This window comes from Mesocricetus auratus, unplaced genomic scaffold (assembly GCF_017639785.1).
Source record: "Mesocricetus auratus isolate SY011 unplaced genomic scaffold, BCM_Maur_2.0 Super-Scaffold_100691, whole genome shotgun sequence".
NCBI classification, from domain to species: Eukaryota; Metazoa; Chordata; class Mammalia; order Rodentia; family Cricetidae; genus Mesocricetus; species Mesocricetus auratus.
In genome coordinates, this window is record NW_024429267.1 from 18,542,579 (window position 1) to 18,552,757 (window position 10,179).

Sequence of the window (10,179 nt, forward strand, 5' to 3'; positions counted from 1 at the left end):
AACTCCTTTGGAGAAAACTAATTTTTAATTTATCACCAGTTACCAGTTGAAGACACTTTTTGAGTTAGGGATGGGGCTATGTCTGCTTTTCACCTCAGCACTGAGATTGCATCTGGCCCAGACCTGTACAGGATTGTGTATACAGTCATAGTCTCTGTTAGTTTATATTGTGCTGTATTTAGAAGGCCATATTTCCTTGGTGCTTGGTGTCTGCCATTCCCTCTGACTTTTTTTCTTTTATTGAAAAGAGATTCTTGAATCCCCTCTTACATTTGAGGTGCCCACATGCTGTTTCTCAGCTCCTGCATCAAAGATGTTACCCCTGTCCCAGCCATCTATGACTTATGATCCAAAGGACCCACAGGTCTTCTTTGACATGAACATTAGCCAAGAGCAAATTAGCTGAATCATTTTTTAAACATTTGCAAATATTGTTTCCAAAACTGCAGAGCATTTTCATGCATTGTGTACCAGAGAAAGGACACTGGATCTACAACTGGGAAACCTCTCCACTTTAAAGGATATCCTTTCTACCAAATTATTAAGAAGTTTATGATTCATGGTTAAGACTTCTAAAATCAGAAGGGCACAGGAGGAGAAAGCATTTGTGATAAAAAGTTTAAGACGAAGTTTTCATCATAAGCCTGATCTGGAGTGTTTGTTGAGCATGGCAAATGCAGACCACAATAAAAATGCTTCTCAGTTCTTTGTCCCAACAGTTCCAACTCTGAATTTGGATAGGAAACATGTCACATTTAAACAAGAAATTAAAGGACTAGGTGTGGCCAGGATGCTTGACAATGCAGAAGTGAATGATGAAAAAACTGCCAAACCCTTATTGCTGAATGTGGAGAATTGACAGAAGGGGATAACTGGGGAATATTCCCCAAATATGGCCCAGGTGATAGTCATTCAATTTTCCTCAAGGATGCAGATACAGGTTTAAAAGATGTAGATAAATTTTATTAATAACAGGAGACTTAACACCTTTCCAAATCTCAAATTTGGAGATGTTTATTAAAAATATACAAAGGTTTGAAGACATGGGTAGTTCAAGGGCTATTTTTGAGAAAGCAGATACATCCAGACTGCAACATATAGCCTTAAGTTTATACCAAATGTTGGTGCTTGCAAATTCAAGACGTCAAATTGGAAGAGCAATTGACAGTTGTCTGAAGGCCTTTGAAATGGACCTGTCTAACACCAAAGCACTATGCTTCAAAATGCAAAAATAGCAAAGATGGAAAGAATGTGATCCAGCATTAGCCGGTCTTATGGAGGCACAGAAGATAGCCCGGGAGATAAAGCTGTCCAGGCAGAATTGCTTAAAGTTAAACAAATGATAAGGGCTCAGAAAGATAAAGAGAAGGCAATATATGCAAAAAGTTTGCTTAATAAGGATTAAGCATTGTTTAAGTATGTCAAGTTGGTTATATGAAGAAGAATGTAAGTTACTGTCTGCATATGATCCCCAGTGTGTTTCCATTGATTCTTTGTCGTCATTGTATACATAGAGTCTACATAAAGTATAGGAATGAGAGCTTGATGTAGGCACCAGCTCTACTTCTCCATGTTCACCGAGTTGTGTGGGCATTTTTCTCACCAATGAAGCCCTACTGTCTGCTTGGGGAGAGCAATCCTTTAGCAGCAGCCTGTGTTGTTTGGCGATTTCATGGGACACATTGCCAGTAATTTAACTGAATGCAACCCAGTCCCAACACTGGAAACCTTGCATGACAAGAGATAGCCAGTTGAGACTGTGTATCCACAATTACCAAGAGTCCTCATCAGGGTCATCTTAATAGACTCCCGCAGTTTCCACTGCACTAGATTTGCACATCACCTTCCAATTGCCCTCCATTTCCAGCTGTCCCCTCTCAACACTCTTTGCTGCCACAGAACCCCACCACTCCCACCTGATTCCTGCTCCCAGCCCTACCAGCCCCTGGTCTGCTCATGAAATCTATTCTATTTCCCCTCCCAGGGAGTTTCCTGCATCTCCCCCAGACCCCCACCCATCTTTACCTAACCATTCTAGGTCTATGAATTATAGCTTGGTTATCATTTACTTAATGGCCAATATACATTTATAAGTGAATTCATACCACATTATTTCTGAGTCTGGTTTACCTCACTCAGGATGACTTTTTTAAGTACTGTTTGCCTAAAAATTCCATGATGGCTAACATCAGTAACGCAAATGACAGCTCATGCTAGCAAGGATGTTGAGAAAGTGGAACACTCTTCCGTTGCTGTGGGAATGCAAACTTGTACAGTCACTATGGAAACCAAGATGGAAATACCTCAGGAAGATGGGAATCAATTTACTTCAAAACCTAGCTATGCCACTCTAGCATATATCCAAAGGATGGTCCATTCTACCACAAGAACACTTACTCAATCATGTTCATTGTTGCTTTATTTTATTTTTTGAAAAAATATTTTATTTATTTAATTTAGAAATATATCAATCCCAGTTCCCTCTCCCTCCCATCCTCCCATGGCCCTCACCGACCCCCCCATCCCAACCCCCATCCACTCCCCAGGCAGGGTGAGGCCTTCCATAGAGTATCATCAAAGTCTGTTACATCATTTAGGGCAGGGCTTAGGCCCTGCTCCATGTATCTGGGTTGAGAGAGTATCCCTCCGTGAGAAATGGGCTTCCAAAGTCCATTTACGCACTAGTGATAAATACTGTTTTTCAGAGGTCACATAAACTCCCAGGCCTCCTACATGGCACCAAAAAGAGATACCTTCATAGAGACAGCATTATAGCTTTAAAGAGAAATGTGTCTTTATTCATAATAGCCAGAAACTGGAAACAACCTAGATGTCTCTCAATGAATGCAAGGAAAATGTACTACATTTACACAATGCAATATTATGCAGTTGTTAAGTTATGGCTAGTATTTTTAAGTGTTTCTCAGCCATTTGTGATGAATCATTTAAGAACTTTCTGTTAAGTCCCATGACCCACTTTTAAATTTGGCTTTTTAAATGTTATTTCGTTCTTTGTTTAGTTCTTTATATATTCTGCAGACTAACCCTCTCTCAGATGCACAATTACAAAGATTTTGTCAGTTCTGTAGGCTGTTTCTTCACTTGGTTATTAGCCTTTTAGATTCATGAGTTCCCATTTATTATTAGTTTCTGTCTGCTATCAAGGTTTTATTCAGAAAGTCCTTCATCATGCCATGGAGTTGGAGTGTACTTCCTACTTTCTCTTCTATTGGATTCAGGATATCTCATCTTGGATTGAGGTTCTTGATCCATTTGGAGTTGAGTTTTGTGCAGAATCAATTATAAGTGTCAAATTATACTCTTCTACAAGGAGTTAACCAGTTTGTTAAGCAACATTTGTTGAAGATACTTTCTTTGCTACATTGTATATTTTTTGTCTTCTTTTAAAAAAATGGTGCCTGGAAGTGTGTAATGTATATTCAGGCATTCAATTCTATTCTATTGAACACTATGTCTGTCTTATGCTAGTGCCATGTGGATTTTATCACTATAGCTATATGATATATCTTGAAATCTGGAATAGGAATCCCTCCATTATTGTTCTCTTGCCTCAGGATTGTTTTGGCTATCAAGGGTCTTTTGTGGTTACAGATGAAGTTAAAGATTGTTTTTCAACTTCTATGAAAAAATATGTTAGAATTTTGAGTTGTATTGGAACATTTGAATCTACAGATTGTTCTACTTAGGATGGCCATTTTCACAATCTTAATTCTACCAATCCATGAGCATAGGAGGTCTTCTTATCTTCTGATGTCCTCTCCAATTTTTTTTCCTTCAGTGTCTTAGTTTTTGTTTTTTACTTCTTTAGTTAGAGCTATTCTGAGAGGCCACTTTGAAAGATATTGTTTCTGTGATTTCTTTCTCAGTATATCTATTTATATATTTGTGATAGAAACACTACTGATATGTGTTTGGCAATTATATTCTGCTACTTTGCTAAATATATTTATCAGATGTAGAAGTTTCCTGGTGGATTCATTAGGGTTTTGGCTGTCTAAAATCACATTGTTTGCAAATAAGGAAACTTTGGTTTCTTACTTTCCTGTTTGTGTCTCATTTATTCCCTTTTCTTGTCTTAGTGCTCTAACTAAGACTTCAAGCACTATGACTTATAAAATAGTTATTTGATTAAAATTTTCTTCAAACTGTTGGGAAAAGGGAAACTATTGATCTGTCAAATTTTATGTCACACAGCAGAGGTGTTCCTTTTATTATCATTCTGTGAGCAAAGGTGTTAACAGGATTTAATCAATAACTTACGACTGCTCTTTACTTAGAGAAACTAAATTTTATCTAATTACATAGAGTATTCATAAATATTTGGGGAAATATAAATGTTAATAACTTTAGAAAAAAATTTTGTTAAGTATTTGATATCCAAATTTTGTAAATGAACTCTGATGTTTTATTTTTACATTTTATTTGTGAGTGTGGATATGTGAGAGAGAGAGAGAGAGAGAGAGAGAGAGAGAGAGAGAGAGAGAGAGAGAACACAGGTCCTTAAGTTTTGTGGCAGGCACCTGTACCTTCTGGTCTATCTCATTGCACCTTAGTGACTTTATTTAATATTTTGTCCCTTCACACCAAGTCCACCTTAATTCTGAGTTTGGAATCATAAGACAGACAAGAAGCTTGGTGAGAGCAGATAAGCGCAAGTGGTAAAGATCTGTGTCCTGTCCGGAATCTGTGACCCAGATGGCACTGGGCGCTGCTTCTGTACTGTTTGCTTGCCTTGCCCACATGTGGCCCTCCCTCCAGAAGATTGCATTCTTTCAAAGTGATCTGAGGATAAAATCAGGGAGTCCAAGAGTAAAATGTCTCAGTCCTTTAGGAATTCTGAATATTTATACAAATGACCCAGTCCCAAATGACTAAAATCAGAATTTAGCCCTAAAGAAATGTGTAGAGGAAAAAAAGATACTCATCCTTGGCTTCAATCAATACCTTTAACTATCTCCTTATTTACAGCCAAATGGTTGGACATGCTCCACTCCCTCTTTCCTGCAGTTAGTGAAGTGTGTCTCAGGAACTGTGATAAGTGTGTGGAACAGTTTTCTTTTTTCTTTTCTGAAGTGGAAAATGAGCTTCTGGGAAAGGGAATAAAACAAAGAAAGAGTGACGCTTGAATATAGAGTCCCTATATTCCACTCAAGTGGAAACCTGGAGCTAATCATTAAAAAACTATGACTCTCTTAACCCAAGCAAAGAAGAATATGACCAGAAACCATAAAGTCAAATATGAAAATGGACACCAATGAAATTCCAAAATTTGTTAGGTCACACCTTAAAAACACACTCCACTAAATAGAAAAATATGAAAGAAATGGAGGATTAACATGTCCTACCAGAGTTCATCCACAAAAAGATAAATAATTTAAACAGACCTATACCAAATGAAGTTGAAATCGTAATAAAAGTCTTCCAACTAAAAGGAATGCAGGCCCAGACAAATTTATTTCAGAATTCTAGGAGCTCATCCAAAAGAACTAATACCAATATTTTTCAGATAATTCCATAAACTATAGAAGGGAAGAAGACCCCATGATAATAACTAAACAACATTAAAAGGAAATAATAAAACAATCTCCCTGATGAACTTAGTCACAAAAATTCTCAATAGAATACTTGTAGTCTAAATACAATTGCATGCAAAACCAAAACAAAACAAAAACAAACAGAAAACAAAAACAAAAAAATCTAAAAACATTCATCCTGATAAAACTGGCTTCATTCTGGAGAATCAAGGATGATTCAACACAATTGATAAGGATGCAATTTATCATATAAATGGACTTGAGGAAAAAATCATGCAATCATTTCAATAGATGAAATAAATAATTTGATGAGCTTCAATATCCCTCATGACAAAAGCCCTGAGGAAACTTAGGAATAAAAACAATTGCCCAATAAAGGTAATATTGTACTATAATTCTATGCTAAGTGTGGAGAAATACTGTGGAATAACTTTTGTATACTGTAAAATGAACTGCTCTTATTGTTAGTAAAAAGCTGTTTGGCCCACAGCTGAGCAGGAAGAGATTGGGCTAGACAGCCTAACACAGAAAGAATTCTAAGAGGAAGAAGGGTGGAGTCAGAAAGTCGCCAGGCAGAAGTAGAGAGAAAATGGTCCCATTGGACTGAGAAAAGGTACTATGACAGGGGGCAAAACATAAATAGAAATATGGGTTAATTTAAGTGGAAGAGTTAGCTAGTAACAAGCCTAAGCTATTGGCTGAGTATTTACAATTAATATAAGCCTCTGGGTGGTTATTTCAGAACTGGTGAGCAGGAGAGAAATGTCCCATTACAAAGAAACTCAAAGCTTTCCCACTAAGATTAGGAGCAAGACAAGGATGTTCAGTCTTTCTACATCTGTTTAACATGGTGCTTGGTCTTATCTATAGAAATAGGACTAGATAAGGAAATAAAATGGATTAAATAGAAAATGAAGAAATAAATATGTCCCTATTTGAAAATGATGTGATTCTATATGTAAAAGATTCTAAAGACTTTGATTAAAAAACCTCCTGGAATTAATATGTATTTTCAGAAAAGTGATACAAAATTAATATACTACCTCAGTAACTTTCCTATATACTAATAACAAACATACCAAGAACGAAATCAGGGAAACAAAACCAGTTGCAATAGCCAAAACCAGTGACACAATAACAACCACAAAATAAAACCTTTGGGATAAACCTAAATAAGAAAGTAAAAACTTTAATAATGAAAACTTTAAAGCTCTTTGGACTTCTTCTGTGTGATTCCCTGAGCTCTGAGGAGATACCCCAATTCGGGCTGAGTGTTTTTTTTTTTTTTTGATAATGGCCAAACAAGGCACTGATCTATGAGTGTAGCAGTATATTATTAGGTGACATTTTATCACTTCTTTTGCTATTGCTTTAGGCCAGTATTATTTGGTTTTACCTTGGGTCTGTGGGATATCTAGTCTCTGGTTCTTGGTCACACAAATGTTGTCAGGTATGTGCTCCATCTTATGAAGTGGGATTTAAAGCCAATCAGATATTGTTTAGTTACTCCCACAAGCTTTGTGTCAACATTGTTTTGTTTTTGTTTTTGTTTTGTAGCATGCAGAGTATCTTCCTGTAGCAAAGACACTAGAACATAATAGTGAAGACTTTGTGTAGGTACCAACTCAACTTCTCCATGTTCAATGAGTTGCGTAGGTATGCTGATCATCACTAAAATGATTCTTAATGGAAAAATATATTCACTTCCTATATTTACTCTTAAAAATTTTTAAATGATTTTGTTTTATAAATAAAATCCAAATAACCTAAACCAGCTATATAGTCATGAAAATAGAGACGTTAAACACAATTCTTAAACTTTTAAGTCTACTGATATATAACCAAAAAAGCATTACCAAATATCAAAGAAGCTTTTATTCCATTAGACACCTCTTGACCACAGTCCTGATCCCAGACAGGCTTTCCTTTCCTGTGGTCTCTACTCCTGGTCATTCACTAAAGGGGTTCAAGCCATGTTCCTTTTAACCTGCTTGCTATTTCTTCCTAAGACTTGGCAGCCAGGATTTGGCTTGCCTGGATGCCCAAGGGTATTGGCAAGACTGCAATTTGGAACCCAAATAGGAATGTTAAAGGAAGGTTTTGGTTGTTCTCCAGTCACACTAGGTGCAGCCGTTTCAAACATAAGCAAGTTCCTTGTTCAGAAGGAAGGGAGAAACAAGAGCATGCTGTTACTCTGTACAATCCTAACATGTATAATTGACCTTATGAATAACCAATTTGTGCTACAAAAAGAACTTGAACATTTCAACTGGGCCAGAAAGAATTCTGTCTTCATCAGATTAAATTCTTTTCAAACTGTGCAAATGACAATAATTTTAAAAAACAAAATAGACCAAAAGAAATATTTCAAAGAGAACAAAAAGGAAAAACACATATTCTTTGTAATTCCCATTTTTGGAGTAATGTAAAACTCTGATTTTCATTCATGTGACTTTAATGATTATAGCTTTCCCTAAAAATTTTCTATTGTGTGAGATTATATTACTAGAGTAATCTAAATGGAATAAAAAATACTTGATCTTGAAGCTTCTTAAATTGCTTCTATCTAGTCTGTTTGAATGTCTAGGTTTCCTGAACTCTGAAGAGTATACTTAGATTTTAAAGAAAATAAATGCACATGGGAAAATATATAAAGGAATGATGATAACTTGACCTAGAGATGTTTTTCTATAAAACTACCAATCAAAAACAGATTTGACAATTAACCACTAATGAATAAAATAAGTTTAAAAAGTTAACAGGTACTGTATACAGTGTTATGGAAATACAAAGGCTTTTGTTGTATTTTAATGGAAACATACATTATTTATGCCACCTTTTATAATTTGTAAATATTCACATCCTGTATCCTACTTGAGTTTTATAACAAAGTTTTCATTTGGGTAAGAGTAGCTAATTACTGAGACAAATTTTACTGGATTTTTTTTCATTACTCAACTTCAGTATTACTTTTTAATAACATAACTTTCAGTTAATTTTTAAAAATCAGTCTGCTAGGAGATGGAGATATGGCTCAGCAGTTAAAAACGCCTGCTGTTGTTCCAGGGTACTTGAGTGCATTTCCCAGGCTCACACCTGCCTAAACTCCAGGCTCAGGCTCAGGGGATCTGAGGCCTCTGGTCTCCTTAGGCAGCTATGGTCACATGCCCACATCCACACACAGACACTCACACATGCACATAATTAAAAATAATACAAATAAATACCTTTAAAATAATTTACTAACCAAATTGCTATGTATTGTACACTTTCAATGGCTAAGTCACCATGTTGTTAAACACATACAAGATTTAGTCTTATTTAAAAGGGTCTGTATTCTGTTTAGACGCGGAAAAAAACTAACATACAGTATAAAACCATGAAATATTTTTTTAAAGTTCAAATGCTCATTTAGTGAGTGTCAGATACTCAAAGCATATATATGTTTATGAAGTTATCACAAAGTTGAAGACAAGGTATCTGCAGGTTAAAGACAAGTGTAATGTGCATGTCCTATCATTTACCAGACAAGACTGATGAATTTGAAAGTTTAACATATACAAAATCTTTTTCAAATCAACACCCATGGTACCACTGTCTCCCATTCTCAATTGACATATATGAATGATTTGGAGAGGAAGCAGCATTATTCAGAGGAGTGTCCTACACCTAGGTTCACAAGGTGCTGTCTGTTTACAAACAGGCAGGATCACTCCATAACAGCTTGGCATCCATACTCTGTTTGCAACCTCTTCCTTAAGTTACTGACTTTTGAAGAGGAGAGATGCTGAGACCTGAGGTTCTAGAGGAGATAGGGATACACAGTAAAATGTTTCATGGAATAAAGAGTGTGATATCATGGACCAAACACCAGCAGGAACATCTAATAAGAATAAGGGAAAATTAGTTAACTGTATCTCAGTGCTTGGTATAGCAGTCAAAGGCTCTTGGGGGAGGGTGTCCTTTCCTTCCTATTGTTACCTGTACCTGATTATGTCAGCCTCACTGTTTCTCAGGCAGGATATGCCTTTTTAGGAAATGCTTAAACAGTGAAAGTATTAGTCCTCTAAGAATTCTCTTCCAGGTAAATTTACCCATAGCAGACTTGATCTTTCTGACATGTTAGAGACCAGTGGTTGGAATCACTAGGGATAAAGGTGCACACAGTCCTATACTGGGCAAATGGGGAAAACACAGATGTATTTTCATGTGGTTGTTTCTCTAAGCCTTTTGGATAAATGGGTATCAAGCATTTCTGCTCTAAAATTGAAGAAGTGTTTTCATAGATTATATGAAGTTGAGAACACTGTAACTTATATCCTGACTTTTTGTTTGTTTAAAGGGTGTGAAGGGACGACGAGGCATGGAAAATGGAATATATGAGAGTAATGGTAAATGAGCTTAACTATTTACACTTCTCTTAAGGTTTATTGCATTAACTAAGTAAAACATTAGTTTCCACGGCACTTAGGGATTAATTTGAGTAAAAAAAAATAAAAGCACAGAATGCTCCTTCTTTTGTGTAGAGATGCAAGCCCTTACTGAACAGAGAACATCAAAACATGACCAATTGTGTAGGAAGACTCTGATTGCTATTACACTTACCCATATTTGGAATTATGTC

General features: G+C 36.1%; 1 pseudogene; it reads left to right on the forward strand.

Moving 5' to 3' along the window:
- Window positions 1-313: 313 nt before the first annotated feature.
- On the forward strand, window positions 314-1,405 carry LOC101835505 (annotated as a pseudogene).
- The last annotated feature ends 8,774 nt before the right edge of the window (window positions 1,406-10,179 follow it).